We start from the raw sequence: 14,866 nt of genomic DNA on the forward strand, positions 1-14,866 counted from the left end.
GAAAATAAAGGCTTTAGTGAATGAAACTTTCTTCTTTTCATTTCCATGTAAAGTTAGGTCAGAGGTCATGGCTCTTTGTTAGTTTTCTAATCTTTCTAATAAAAGATCAAACTTTTTTACCAAAGTTCCATCAATTTATAAATTTAACTAATCTAAATTAAATAAATGCTAATTAAGTTATTTTTACTTTAAAGAATTGCTATTTTATTTTTATTTTTTGTTCCTTTTTCCCTCTTTGTCCTCAGCAGTCTTACACTGCCTGGTTTTGTTATTTTAGTTTGGGGTTTTTTTAGTCTTAGTTTTCAGGCTTTGTTTATTTGTTTTCTTTAGGTAGTTTTGGTTTGGGGGAGCTGCTGACTCTGACGGTCGACATGTCTGGGTCAGAAGTCTCTATGACTTATTTTATGTTTGTCCAAGGAGTCACCATGGAGAGATAAAAGAAAACATGTGGATCTGGAGCTGCAGGTTCCAGACCTCTGGTATATGTCTACTGAACAAGTTTATTCAGCATTTGCTTATGCCTATGCACATGCACACTCACTGGTCACTTTATTACCTTGCTAGTTTCAAGTCAGACCCCATTTAGTCCCAATCTGATCCACAAATTTTTGCTTTTTTTTTTACATTTCTTGTTTTGAGTAAATTCATTAATTAGTGTTTTTAAGGCCTGTTTTTGCCAAAATTACAGCAAACCTCTGACAAAAGCTTCTGTTTTATCAAGCAGACATTACCGTGTTTTCTATCAGTCTGTTCTCTTTATGCAGAACTACTTTTTCCACTCAGGAATGCTCCATATTTTCTGCCCCCCAGCTCTGAAGCTCAGATGCCAGCAGTCTTGTTCCTTAAAAACTGAAAAACATGTCAGATATATGTACATAAACACTCAAGAACTTTTTATCTTCCAAAAAAAATTGTATCCACTCCTTTGCTGTACAGTTCTTTTGTTTAGTTTGAAATAGTTTGTTATATAGCTGAACACCTGGTATCTGCTGTTCTCCAGGTATTGACGGTGCGTAGATACTGGTACTTATCTGGTGCTTCCCACTTACAGGATGGACTGGTTCTGTTAGAGAAACATAAAGGTATTTTATAGGACAAATAATAACGGCATCTTCTAGTCCAACAGCAAAAAAGTAAGTTAAGTGTGCAAAACCTTTTTTTTCTCAATGTAACATTGTCAGGAAGTGTTGGTGAGGGACACAAAATGCAGGAGCCTTGAATCATGACTGTACCCCTCTCCAAAAGGGCAGATCTCAGATGCCCAAAACAACTCATCACTTGCATTGTTTAATTTGAAATGTTGATCAATCACTGTCACAATAGAAATACATTATTGTAGATCACATGTATTGGACTGCAACATCACAAAACTACTTGAACCATTCACAGAAATAAATCTGATCCTATAATATGATCTCGTTATGATCGGTGCCATGTTGAAAGGCTTTTCAAGAGATTTGGAGCCTGACAAAAGCTACCGCATACTTGTTGATCCTAATGAGACATCTGCCTCCTAGCATGAACATGTGGCTGAATGGGCAAATTTGTAGTTTGCCACCATTTGCTTCCATCTGATGGATATGCATGAAATTGAGTTTCACGCTCCCAACAGATGTCTTTTCTAGAAAACTGAAGGTCACTAGAGTTCACTCCAATTCAGTTTATGGTTGTTGCACCAGAGCATAATAAAATCCACCCCAAGGCGCTATGAACATCGCCATTAGACGTGTTTGAGATCACCCAGGTAGATTCCCTACAATGACTACAAAACAGTGCATTGTGGGAAACGGTGTCCTGACAGTTCTTATACTTCAAAGTGATTCAGTTCAGAAATGACTGTCGCTCAATGAAGGAAACCTGTGTAAATAGTGAGTCACTGATGAAAAAATGAGCAAGATTTCTCTTTATATAAATGGTTGTAGTAATTGAAATCAACATCACTCAGATTACTCTATCATTAGAAATTATTTAGCTTGATACATTTCATTATTTTATTTTCCCCTTTACCCACCTGGAGCTGCCTGGTCTCACAGACGATCCAGGTGAGGCACAAGTCACGTCAAACACGCCTGTAGTCGGGATCTCTGCCTCTGCCAGCGTGTATGGAGAGAAAATAGCATCATTCCCATTTGTGAAATTGTTGATCTGTGCATAACTTTTTAATTTGTGTGTGTAATTCTTTATTTGTAACTCATACAATACATTTCTGCATAGGTACAAAAATTATGAAATTCATAAAAATACAAAATAGAATTTACACATGCACAACTTAAAATGACAACGGGTTGAAACTAACTTCACTCACAAATATTTAAAAACGACACACAAATCGCTTGTAACACACACACAAAACCACATTTGTGCACAAATCTGATGTTACTCTTTTCACGTCTCCATGAAAGAAATGATTCCTCCCTGGGAGATGCGTTTAAATGCTACTTAAATGCTCGGTAATCAGAGTTTTCTTTTCAGCTGCTTTGAACTTACTACAGAATGTGAGTTTTATCTGGTAAACCTTGACATCTTCCCACTTATTTAAACAGATATGTCCAAAAATTAATACAGAAAAGGATAAACAACAATTTTAAAACACCTATCCCTTTAAAAACCTTTATGCTCAAGTTATGCTCAAGTCAACTATTACGCACTCACAAATGGGGATGATACTATTTTCTCTCCATAACTCTGTGCCAGATTGTCTTCTTACCGATTCCAGCTCAACCATTTTCATCCAAACACATCAGTTTGATTCTGCCTGATTGCCTGACTGTCTCCCCAGCTCCAATCTCCCAATAAATCTGTCATCCACCAGTCTGCTGTTTCTATCCATTTAAGCTGCTCCTGACAACAGCCATTTCATTTACATTTAAATGTAAGTAGGAGAAGTCCAGTTTAGCCCAAATCGATCCAACAATTAACTGAATGTGAGGTTTTCGTACATTGTCTGGCTGGCAGGTTGATTTTCATGAGCCGGGACAGGTGTGGTTTCTATTTCTCTTCCAGAAGCATCATTTGTAATACTCCTGTGCTCCACATGACCCAGCCTTACATTGATGTGTGATTCCTCCCATGACAGAGGTGGATAAAGGTGGACAGGATTTCATGTCTGCCACGGACTCAGTGAAGAAAAAAAATCCTTGAAAAACAAAGTTCAGGAGGCTTTCTAGTGGGGTCCACATGACCCCACTTTTAATGTAAACATGTATAGGTAGCACACAGGTTACCATGGAGATTTTGGCTATTAATTTTGTCCAAAGCCACTTTTATAGCCCATAATGTGTCTATTTGTCACACTCACTTACTGATAAAAGCTATAGGTTCACTTAAGGACAGGCCAACACACAAACCCAAATCCAGCCTACAGACCCCTGAGCTGGACTTCAACTCTTCATGATAGCTCTATGAAGGTGAGTGTGTGCATGTATGGGACTTTGTGTCCAACATAAATCATTTTCATAGTAACAAATAGTAAAAAATGGAATGTAAATCACACTCCTGGTGAAAAAGATGAGAACATAATAATGTTAAAGCGACGCTGTAAAAGGCATAACGATGCAATGGTGGTGGACTGAAAAACTACGTATTTATCTGTTAACACGTATCTGTTCGGACCCATTTTGTTCACTTCATCACGCAGTGCGTGCTAATGAAGTTGGCACAGTTACCCCATGAATTGAAACATCTTAAAATGAGAAGGGCTGGACAAGACTCCAAAAAGCTTCCTGGCCAGAGGTCGTTACGGCAGCTTTGTCGACAGGAGTGTCTTCCATTGTCAGTGTAATGGAGAAGGAGGACAGGGCCCTGATGGAGGACCGGCATTGTTAATGGGAATCCCACCGTGCCTGTCAGCAGGAGGTCCAGGAGCCACATGCGACCACTCGTCGATCACGTGTGTGCTACTGATGACACGTACAACTCGTGTTACCACCGTGAAGTGAGGACTCGGTGGTTCTCATGTGTACAGTCATAGACCCACTCATGAGTAAACCACCAGAACAAGTGAAGCAACCGCTGTGTCCACTCAAACCGTATTTAAATCATGCCATGAAGCTGTGCCTCAAATGTCTCAGTTGTAATGTGAGGTTTTGATGGTCCGGAATTTACTGCACCAGAACGTAAATATTACCTCATACTCCTGAAAATCCACTCCTCACTCAAAAAGTGAAGCAGAAATTGTTTGTTTAATGTGCATTTTTAAGAGTTTTCATCTCATGAAATGATATTTGTGCCACTTATGATTACACATATGACAGTAAATCTGTCTCCTTACTCCACCACCCAGACTCATAGCCTCCAGGGATGATTATTAATCTAATAATTAAACATTTATTGCCAACAACACCTGCTCTCTATCTCTCCTCCGGACCGCCTGGGACCCCATCGCGGAGGGAGAGAGAGAGGGAGGTGAGGGGAGGGGGGCAGGAGGAGTCAGAGGGAGGGGTTGGAGAGAGGAGAACAATCCGAGAGGGTCATCATCACAGTGCTGGATTCTTTTACACAGCGAGAGGCTGTTTTGTAAATGGCAGCGGACAGCGTGTGAAGTTATTTGATCCCCAAACAAAAGGAACAAGGCGGCAGGAACAATCACATGCTGGAAAGGAGTCCCAGCAGCAACCCCCCCCTCCTCTCCCGGTCAACTCCGGCTGACATCTTCAAGCAACTCTACCGAGATACTTTCCTTTTTACCAACTTTTTCAGGACGTTTTTTGTTTCTACCAATTAATCTGAGATGTTAAAAGGGCGTCTTGTTCAAGGAGACTCTAGATCCTGAAGGGGGGCCGACAGGAGATCACTTCACACCTTTAGAAATCCAAGCGCCTCAGAGGTTTGCATGCCCCCGTGGGAAGAAAGATGCTGCGCTACCTGATCAAGACTCTGCTGCAGATGAACCTCTTCACCGACACCGCCTATCACCCGTCCAACGGCTCTGATCCCTTCTTCAACACTTCTCTGTCCTCCTTCAACGGCTCCCTGCTGGAGTGGGGAAACTTCACCGACTTCCATGGTAAGTCTCTGCATTATTGTTTGACCTTAACATCCTTTTTGGTTCCAACATTTCCTTTAAAAATAATATTTTTAAGATACTGCTGAGATATAAAAGCAGAGGAAGGTTTCTCACCTGAAGGGATGGAACACATTAAACATTCTAATAAACTCTTATGGCTTCAGAATTACAGTTCAGTGAGCTGTACTAGAACTAAGTTTTATGGAAATGAACTAAGAATACATTTGAGATATACTTTGGTTTAGTTAAAAAGCCAAATTTGTCAATTTTCTGCACCGCTGAGATTCTTTACCGATGTGGGGAAGAAGACGGACCTGCTTGATCATGAGGTGCAGCCTATTCACTCTGTGAAATGAAGCTGTCTGCGGTGCTTGACTGGAGCTGTCTCGTCTCTTTAAGTTTTTGACATTTTGCCTCTTCATGCTGCTCCGTCAAACATGAAGCTCTGTCTCTTTTGTCACTCCTTCGCGGTTTTGCTTTCTGTTTTTCTGTGGCGTGTTGAGTTTTGTTAACAAGCGATGAATGTCTGCTTGGCTTTATGATGATAATCTTATGAGATGTGCCATGTGCCACTTTAATGGCCTCTTTACATATGTATGTACATGTGGGGGCGTTTCTGCACTTTCGTAATGAGCATCATAGCTTTGTCTCCCTGTCAGTGCATGCCAATGATGGCTGCTTTCAGGTGTGCACACAACTCCAACACACACAAATGCAAACACAAATACAATTGGAAACACACATACATAAGCGCACACCAGTGACATGCGGTGAGATTTGGGGCTGGTGAGACTCCAACTCTTTTAGTCAGATTTACAAACATGCAAACCTGATACATTTACCAACTACTGATTGTGTTACAAATATCATTTCAGTATCTTTTAAAAACGTTAGGCTCATTTTTGACCAATGAAGAATATGAAACATTTAGCAGCTCAGTATGACTCCAAAAAACACCAAGGTGAATGCTACAGACTTATTATAACATAGACACAGAAGCACACTGGATACACGCTCTCAAACACAGAATTTGCACATGGTCTAATCTCCATCCATACATCAATCATCTTCCGCTCATCCGGGACCGGGTCGTGGGGGCAGCAGTCTAGGCACACCTGCCCTGACTTCCCTCTGTCCAACCACTATCTCCAGCTCCTCTGGGCGGATCCTGAGGCATTCCCAGACCAGTGGAGAGACATAGTCTCTCCAGCATGTTCTGGGCCTCAGCCCAGTAGGACAGTACCAGAACACCCCCTGAGGAGGTGTCCATCATGCATCTGGACTAGATGCCCTAGCCACCTCAACTGGCTCCTCTCAAGGCGGAGGAGCAGTGTCTCTACTTAGAGCTATCTCCAAGTGGCCAAGCTTCCCACCTTATCTCTAAGGGAGCACTCAGTCACTCTACGGAGGAAGCGGCCGAGGTTGTAATCGAGACCTCATTCTTCTGGCTGCATGTGAGCAACAGCTCAAGATCATAGATGAGTTTTTGAATGAGGATCGAATTATAAATTGTAAAGTTTTCTCTTACCCATAAAGGACCAGCGCAACAATCAGATAACAGGAGATGCCACTCCAATCTGCCAGTTAATCTCACAATCTGATCTTCCCTCACTCATGAACAAGACCCAAAAATACTTGGACTCCTCCATCTGAGGCAGGATCATTCCACTCACCCATAGAGGGCAAGATACCTTTCTCCTGTCGAGAACCATGACCTCAGACTTAGCGGTGCTGCCCCTCATCCCAGGTGCTTCCCACTCTGCCACAAACCACTTCAATGCATGCTGGATGTACCTGGATTGATGAAGCCAACAGAACAACATCATCTGCAAAGAGCAGAAATGAAATCCTGTGGTCCACAAACCAGATCCCCTCTGGGCCCTGGCCACACCTAGAAATTCTGTCCATAAAGAGTGTGAACAGAACCGGTGATAAAGGGCAGCCCTGCCGGAGTCCAACATGTATCGGGAACAGGTGAAGCTCTGGTGAAACAGAGACCTGACAGACAGGGCTTCCTGGACCCCATACTTAGATAATAACCTCCACAGGACACCACAGGAGACACGGACAAACGTCTTCTCCAAATCCACAAAACACATACCGACTGGATGAGAGAACTTAGTCTAGTACCCTAAAGAGGGTATAAAGCTAGTCCACCATTTCACAACCAGGACGGAAACTGCACCGTTGTTCCTAAATCTGAGGTTTAACTATTAGAGAAACTCTCATCTTCAGTACCCTGGAATAGGCTTTCCCTGGGACGGGGAGTAGTGTGATTCCCAAGTAGTTGGAACACACCTTCCGGTCTCTCTTCTTGAAAAGGGGAACCACCACCTCTGTCTGCCAGTCTATTGATACAGTTCCAGTCTTCCATGCAATGCTGCAGAGACCTGTCAACCAAGACAGTCCCACAGCATCCAGAGACTTAAAGTACTTGGGGCAGACTTCAATCCACTCCTGGTACCTTGTCAATGGGAGTGCATCGAGGAGCTCATCATCCAAGCTAAAATCTCTTCTGTGATTTCAGCTTGGGTGATGGTCAGCCCCACCTTAAAGTCCTCAGCCTCTGCTTCCTCTAGAGGAGGTGTGTCAGCAGGATTGTCATTGAGGAGATCCTCAAAGATCAGAGAAGCCATTCCTTCCAATCACACCCCTCCAGGTGCCGTTGTCATTCACCCTGTGGATATTGAAGTCCCCAGGAGGAGAATGGAGTTGTTACGGAACTTTCCAGTAACCCTCCGAGAAACATCAGGAAGGTCGGGTACTCCAAGGTACTGTTCGGCATGTAAGTCGAAACTACAGTTGGAGACCTGTCCCTCACCCAAAGGCAAAATGACATGACCTTGTTGTCAAATTCCAACACTTTAGACCTGAGCTGGGGCTCATAAGCAAGCCCACACCAGCCCAATGCCTCACACATGTGCAGGTCCAGAATGGTAGAGTCCAATCCCGGTTGAAGGACTGAGTTTCAGAATCCAGAATGTGTGTTTAGGTGGGCCTCCTGTAATTCTAGCTAATTTTTATTTTTTGTTGTTTGTGTGTGGGTGCCAGTGTATCTTGGCCAGGTCTTATCTTTATCTTATCTTTAGGGGCTTCCTGGTAAAATAAAGGTTGAATAAAAACAAGGATCTCCTTCTGGGCAAAAATCTCAGTCACTTTTGCGTAAAAGTTCTCCTTATCTTCTTTCAGTTTAAGAAAACTCTTATTCTCAATGAAGATGTGTTGGTCTGGCATTGGTCAACCTTTATTCATTACTTCATGTTTTAATTGAAAGTTCAACTTTAAGACATTTTAATGACATCCATCACTTTTTTAGTCAGTCAGAGCAAACATAAAACCAATGCATCCTATTAAGCTTTATTAGCAACCATTGAAGAACAATGGTGAGCTCAAGAGCGCCCTCTACATTAAGGCATAGCTACTGCCTGGCTCACCTTGTGTCTTTTTAAGTATGACTTGTGCTCAGATTGGAACACTAAAAAAGGGATCTACAGTACATACATGAACTGCGTTACCAGTTAAATGGGCAGTGAGGACATATAATGAAAAACTCATCTTTATATAAAACATGTTAATAAAGCATTACATTACTAGCATATGCTGAGTAAGCTAAAGAAATACAATCAAACCAGTTTGCATCTACATACTTTGTTCATTTGGATGTATGAATTTGCCTGTGGTTTTCAGAGCTCTAATAGAGATGTACCCTCTTGACCATTATATGCTAGGTCATCATTCTAGGGGATGGTATCTATTCAAGAAGCTAAGTTGTGTGACAGTTGATGGTTTGTGTGGCCTAGAGGTTGACTTAGTGAGCAAATCAATGAACCCAGTAACCTATTTAGGACAAAAAGAGAACAATGAATGACAGAGCAGCTCAGAAAATATTATCTTTATGTACTCCACATTTACTTACTTAGTCACAGGTCACAGATGCTTATTTGATGTTTGTTCTATTGTATCTAACAACTACTTCCTGTGCTCAGATCATGGAAGGGGGTCATTTAAAAACACATCCACAGCTGTGAACAATACTTTGATTTACAGCAGATACATTAACATTTCTGTATCGGCACTAGCGCTCATCATCATCTATCAAAGGAGACGTCTGCGTCTTATTCAGGCCGTGGAGCGGCGAGCTATGTGGGAGTGGCTACGGATGGTGGTTGGTAATTTTACAGAGGAGCTGTGGATCCAACAATTCTTTTCATTTGTGTGATGTAGTGGGACCTTTTGTAGCGCCCTAAGCGTGGTATCCTGTTGTTGGTCACATGACTCATTTAATTAAAAAAAAAAGTGTTTCCATTGCAGTTTTGCTAAATATGTCAATTTCAATACGCCTTAAAAACAACCTCCTAGAAGTGCAAAAACTTTTTCAAAATCGATATGTTTCCATTTGACAAATTTATTATCGCAAATCCGATTTGAGCAATTTCACAGTCAATGGAAACGTAGCTACTGACTTTGTCTGGCTGGGTTTGTGCATCACTTGTGTGTGTGTTCATATACAAATGTGTGGTCTCAGGTTTGAGAGTGTTTTTGCGAATGTTCATGATGATTGTTCAAAACATTTTAGTATGTAAATCCCATGAAAGTAACATCCTAAGACGTTTACAGCTTTTATTTTTCAGCAGAAAGCAGCCTATCTGCAGACTGTTCATGTGGGCGAATTACTAGTCTTGCGCACTCGTCTGAAGCTGTTCAAGCTGCGCTCTTCAAGATTCAGACCCAGACTTTTGGAGCCGCAGAACAGAGGAAGACGAGCAGCATGGTGCCCACTGGGGGGTCTGAGAGGAGGGGTAAATGTCCTTTAACGGGTAGCTGGTGCTCCATTTGATGCTCTTACTGAGGTGCACTATGTCTACCAAAGTGGGATTTTGAGGTTAGAGTAAAGAAAACGACAAAACAAACTAAATACCAAAAGTTTTTATTGTTACTCAGTAATTTCATTTCCCCGCTGCTTTCCTCTTGTGCTCACTGACTGACAGTCAGAGTTGCAATATTAATAGGTTTCCATGGCGCATAGAGGGAAGACCAAACATTCTAATTCACAGTGTGAGCCAAACGTAACCAGCTGTCATCCCCCTGATACTGTCCTCAGCCTGACTCCACCAGAACTGGAAATTATCATCACAATAACTCATAAACTTCAAATTTAGACACATATGTGCTTGAAGGACCCGCAGTAACTCAAAGTCAGCAGGAAAGCAGACCGTTTCCCAGCTCAGCTCAGCTCTTTCTGTCACTGCAGGATTCAGCAGATCCCTGATCATTAAATGTGACCTTTCTCTCAGAGCTCGCACTGATACTGATGCTGCCACGGCAACTTTGTAATTGGCAACAAAGAGAATGTGTGATGACTGGGGAGGGCACAGCGGCAGCTGGCCTGGAAAACTGGCAGACAGCAGGAGGTGCTGTTTGGATGAAGCCGGTGGTCTACGAAGGGTCAGAGGTCCCTCAAACTGCAGTGCAGTGCATTCTCAGTGGAGATATAGTCTGCTGCAGGAGATGAACGGGTCAGATTCAAGACACACGTCTGCCTGCAGTGGTCCATGATACCCTGAAAGGTTTAGGGCTGACCTTCCTCTCTTCAAATGTTTCAGCTATATAAATCTTTATTCCATTCTGGAAAACAAACTAAAACTGGAAAATTTGAAACAATAAAACAGTCTCTTATTCCACTGCTTTTGTCCAGCTATCCTTGTTACTGCCAGATCAAATCAATGGGTTTCCAGCTGCTTTCAGGCTGATCTCCCTCATCAGTCCCTGTCAAGCTCTGCCCGTCTGCAGCCGCACAAAAGCCTGTCATCAAAGGTTCTTCATCCAGCTCCAGCCGAGCTCCATTTGGAACAGTAAAAAACTATGTTCATGACAAGCTCATTCATTTACCAAATCCAGCATCACAAACACTTTCTCTCCAAGATAATATAATCTGATCTGTGCATCTGTGAATATGTAGAGTTTTAATGGAAACCAGGGAACACCGAGTGGAGGGAGGAGGGGATGCTGTCACATTCTGCTGCATATTCTAACATCAGCATCGTCAGCTTCTGTAATCACAGCAAGGATTTGAGCAGGAGATGAGCGCAGAATCACAGGACAACGATGAAGATGAGGAAGAGAATAGGACACAGAGATCATATCAGCTGTTTAAAAATGTAACACAAATGGATCAGGGATGATCATTGAAATAAATGAATAAAGCATACATTTCCCAGGCTTTCTGCGGGGGGGGCAGTAAGCCAAAGTGATGAAGATGATAATGAGGTTTTATTCCTGTAGAGAAGGTGAATAAACAGTTATTGGAATGAATAAAATGACATATTTACTGACAAAAGAAGTAAAATATTAAGCCTCATGTTTCAAATTCTATCTGACCCTCCAGATCATTTTATGTTATTGTTATTAATGGTCCGATGTTATCTTGTGCTTATTTTTAACTTGTATCATTTTGACAAAATGTATTTTTATGGAGAATAAAATATTGAAAGTTATTAAAGGTTTAAGTTGATTTATTCTGGAATAATATTCCTGTCATTTTATTATTCATAACTATGTTGAAAAGTTATGATTTTAAAGTTTTAAAAATTAGCACTCTACTAGCTTTTTGGACTATTTTAGCATCTAATAAGATTTTTTAAGCTATTATGGAGTTTAGCTAACTCTAAGACTAAGTCTAAGCTAGTCGTATTCACGGTCCTATAAAGAGAAACTATCATGAAGAGTCTAACTTTAAGTGTGCTGGTGTAGGTAGATAAAGATCAGCTCTTCCTCTCCTGGTTTGAGCAGTCACATGTTTTGGCTGTAAGGAACCATCCACTGAGTGAAACCCCACCTTAACACAGAGACAACACATGTGACAGCTGAGATTGAGCTCTGAGAAACACTATTAGACTTGTTGAGTGTCTGAGGCAGCATGATTGCACACCTGACATCTTGAAAAAACAATACTCAATTATTCATCCATTTTCCTGACCGCTTCGTCCCTTTTGGGGTCGCGGGGGTGCCGGAGCCTATCCCGGCTGCTGATGGGCGAAGGCGGAGTACACCCTGGACAGGTCTCCAGTCTGTCTCAGGGCCTCAATCACACACACATTCACTCACACATTCACACCTAGGGGTAATTTAGAGTCACCAATTAACCTATGAAGCATGTTTTCGGACGGTGGGAGGAAGCCGGAGTCCCCGGTGAAAACCCACGCATGCACGGGGAGAACATGCAAACTCCACACAGAAAGGTCCCAGCCGGGATTTGAACCGGGGCCTTCTCGCTGTGAGGCAAGAGCGCTAACCACTGCGCCACCGTGCAGCCCAATATACAATTATAGTTTAACCAAACAGGACAGGTGGAGGCTGACTCCATTCTCAGCCCAGATTTGAAAAATGCCAAAGAAAGGGGGGCGGGGCTGGTGGAGTATTCATCGATTTCACCTTAACAAGTTTATTTGAGGACGTAACTCCTGTAATAAATGAGGGAACACCGTTCTGGGGAAATTTAACCTTTATATAAATGTCTAGCTGCAGCAGAATACAAACGAATTAGACTTTTTTATTTGACTATTTCATTAAAATTATTATTTTTATCATTTTCAGACTCTTTTCTGTGAAAATCTTTGAAAGTTTTATCAATAATTGAATTCATGTGACTTTCTGGAGAACCAGAAATACTTACGTTTACAAGTGAACATTATTAAGAAAGTGGCTCAAAAACTCAAGGTTTCATTTTCTACTCATTTTACTGTAAATCTAGAAAATCGACACATAAGACTGTTACAGCAGGGAGACTAAAGGAAGGCGCTTCAGGTCATCATTTCCATTTCCTTCCAGCTCGCAGCACTGAGCATTAAAACTGCAGGCAGATCCATTCATCTGGGAGCGCCTGGACAAGAAGGGGTTACTCAAAATGAGGGGTTAAGTGTGCAGCTGACTCAGGGGTCAGAAGAAAGGTCACAACCCTTAACCCATCTACAAACACCCCAACCCACAAAGGGCAGAAGTGAAGGCACTTTGAGAGTGATGAAGCTCCTTTGTTCATCACATCTGCCCTCCACCGTTGTTATTCCAATCAGTCAGCGCGTGTCATGGAACTGCATCAGAGACAGCATTTAGAATTCAGCTTCACACTTTGCATACATTTGGATATTTAATCTATGCATAATCAGAGTTTCATCACTATTAAAAGCCAAAAAAAGTCAAGTTATGTTTATATTCTATATCCTTACTGTTGCCTACTGAACACAAATGGATGAAAACATAAGTAGTGATGCTCTATTAGCAAAGAAGTTAAAGTTTTACCTAAATTTCAGTTATAAAAACCTCTTGACATTCAGAAGACATCCATTAAATCAGGGGTGTCAAACTCAATCGCACAGGGGGCCAAAATCCAAAACATAGTTTATAGGTTTATACAATAAAACTACATTTTTAAAACTTAAAAACTGTAACTTTTTAACATGATTGTGAACTAGATAAATAGCATTACCTGCAATATTGCTAATGTAAAAGCTGTAAGCTGAATTTGGCAGCTGAAGATGCTGAAGTTAATAGCTGAAAATGCTGAAGCTGATAACTGAAAATACATCTATTAGCATTTAACAAATATTCCCTCTGCAAATACTAGCTAAATGTCAAATTATCCTAAAAAAAAAAAAATAAAAAAAAACTTAGGTTGGCCGAAACACTTGCCTTTTGGAATTTTGCTGAAAAAATAGCTAAACTTCAAAAAGCCTAAAAAACTAGGAAAAAAGCCTAAATTTGCGAAAACAGCTAGTGTGTAGCTGAAATAGTAACTAAACTCCAAAACAGCCTAAAAAAATCATAATAAATCCCCAAATAGTCGAAAAAGCGAACAGAATGTCAATTTTTAAACCTTTTAAACTGTAACTTTTAAACATAATTATACATAATAAAAAGACAGGAATATTATTCCAGAATAAATCAACTTAAACTTTAAATAGCTTTTAATATTTTACTCTCCATAAAAATATATTTTGCCAAAATTATACAAGTTAGAAATAAGTGCAAGATAACATCTGGCCATTAATAACAATAACATGAAATGGTCTAGAGGGCCGGATAGAATTACCCGGAGGGCCGGATCTGGCCCCCGGGCCTTGACTTTGACACATGTGACTTAAAACAAGAACACCCTCCACCCTCCCAACTCCTTCATCAGTAACCCTGCATGTGTTCACACTATCATCCTCTCCAGAGTTCTGGTTCTGTCCACTGCAGAACAGAAAACGTTCTGTGACGACCCGACAGTGTCGACACCATTAGTCATGCATGCCTGTGAATAGCATCACATATGAACAGCGAGAAGAGCACAGATTGTGCTGGCTTTGTGTGCCATCCCATAATATGTAACTCTGTTGTTCATGAATTTGTTGTTAGCATGCTAATGCACATGAACAGATGTGACTGTCATGCATAATGTATTACCAAAAAAAAATCATTTAAAATTAATCTAAAATAATTATGTTTTTTCCTTATTTTGAAATAGTTTGAAATAAACCCTAGAACTCATTTTATTTTTTATTGTTTTTAGATATTTTCCAATTTTTTCACGGTTCTATACTTAAATCGTATTGCATTAAATTAGCATTAAACCATGTCACAGCCCTCTCAGGAGTATGGACTTCAATGGGAATACTCTGAATTAATGACATTTAAATAAAAGAAAGAAGAATGGCTCCAGCAAAATGATTTACAACTTTGAAACGATGTGAACACAGAAATCCCTCTGCAAGCCTTAACATTATTTTATGTTCTTTATCTTCAGAGTTTAAATCTCAATCACGACATTTCCCAACTCTGATTTCACTTTGGAACACAACTGATTTTCAAATCAGAATTTCTCTC

This window comes from Oryzias melastigma, linkage group LG14 (genome assembly GCF_002922805.2).
Source record: "Oryzias melastigma strain HK-1 linkage group LG14, ASM292280v2, whole genome shotgun sequence".
Classification (NCBI taxonomy): domain Eukaryota; kingdom Metazoa; phylum Chordata; class Actinopteri; order Beloniformes; family Adrianichthyidae; genus Oryzias; species Oryzias melastigma.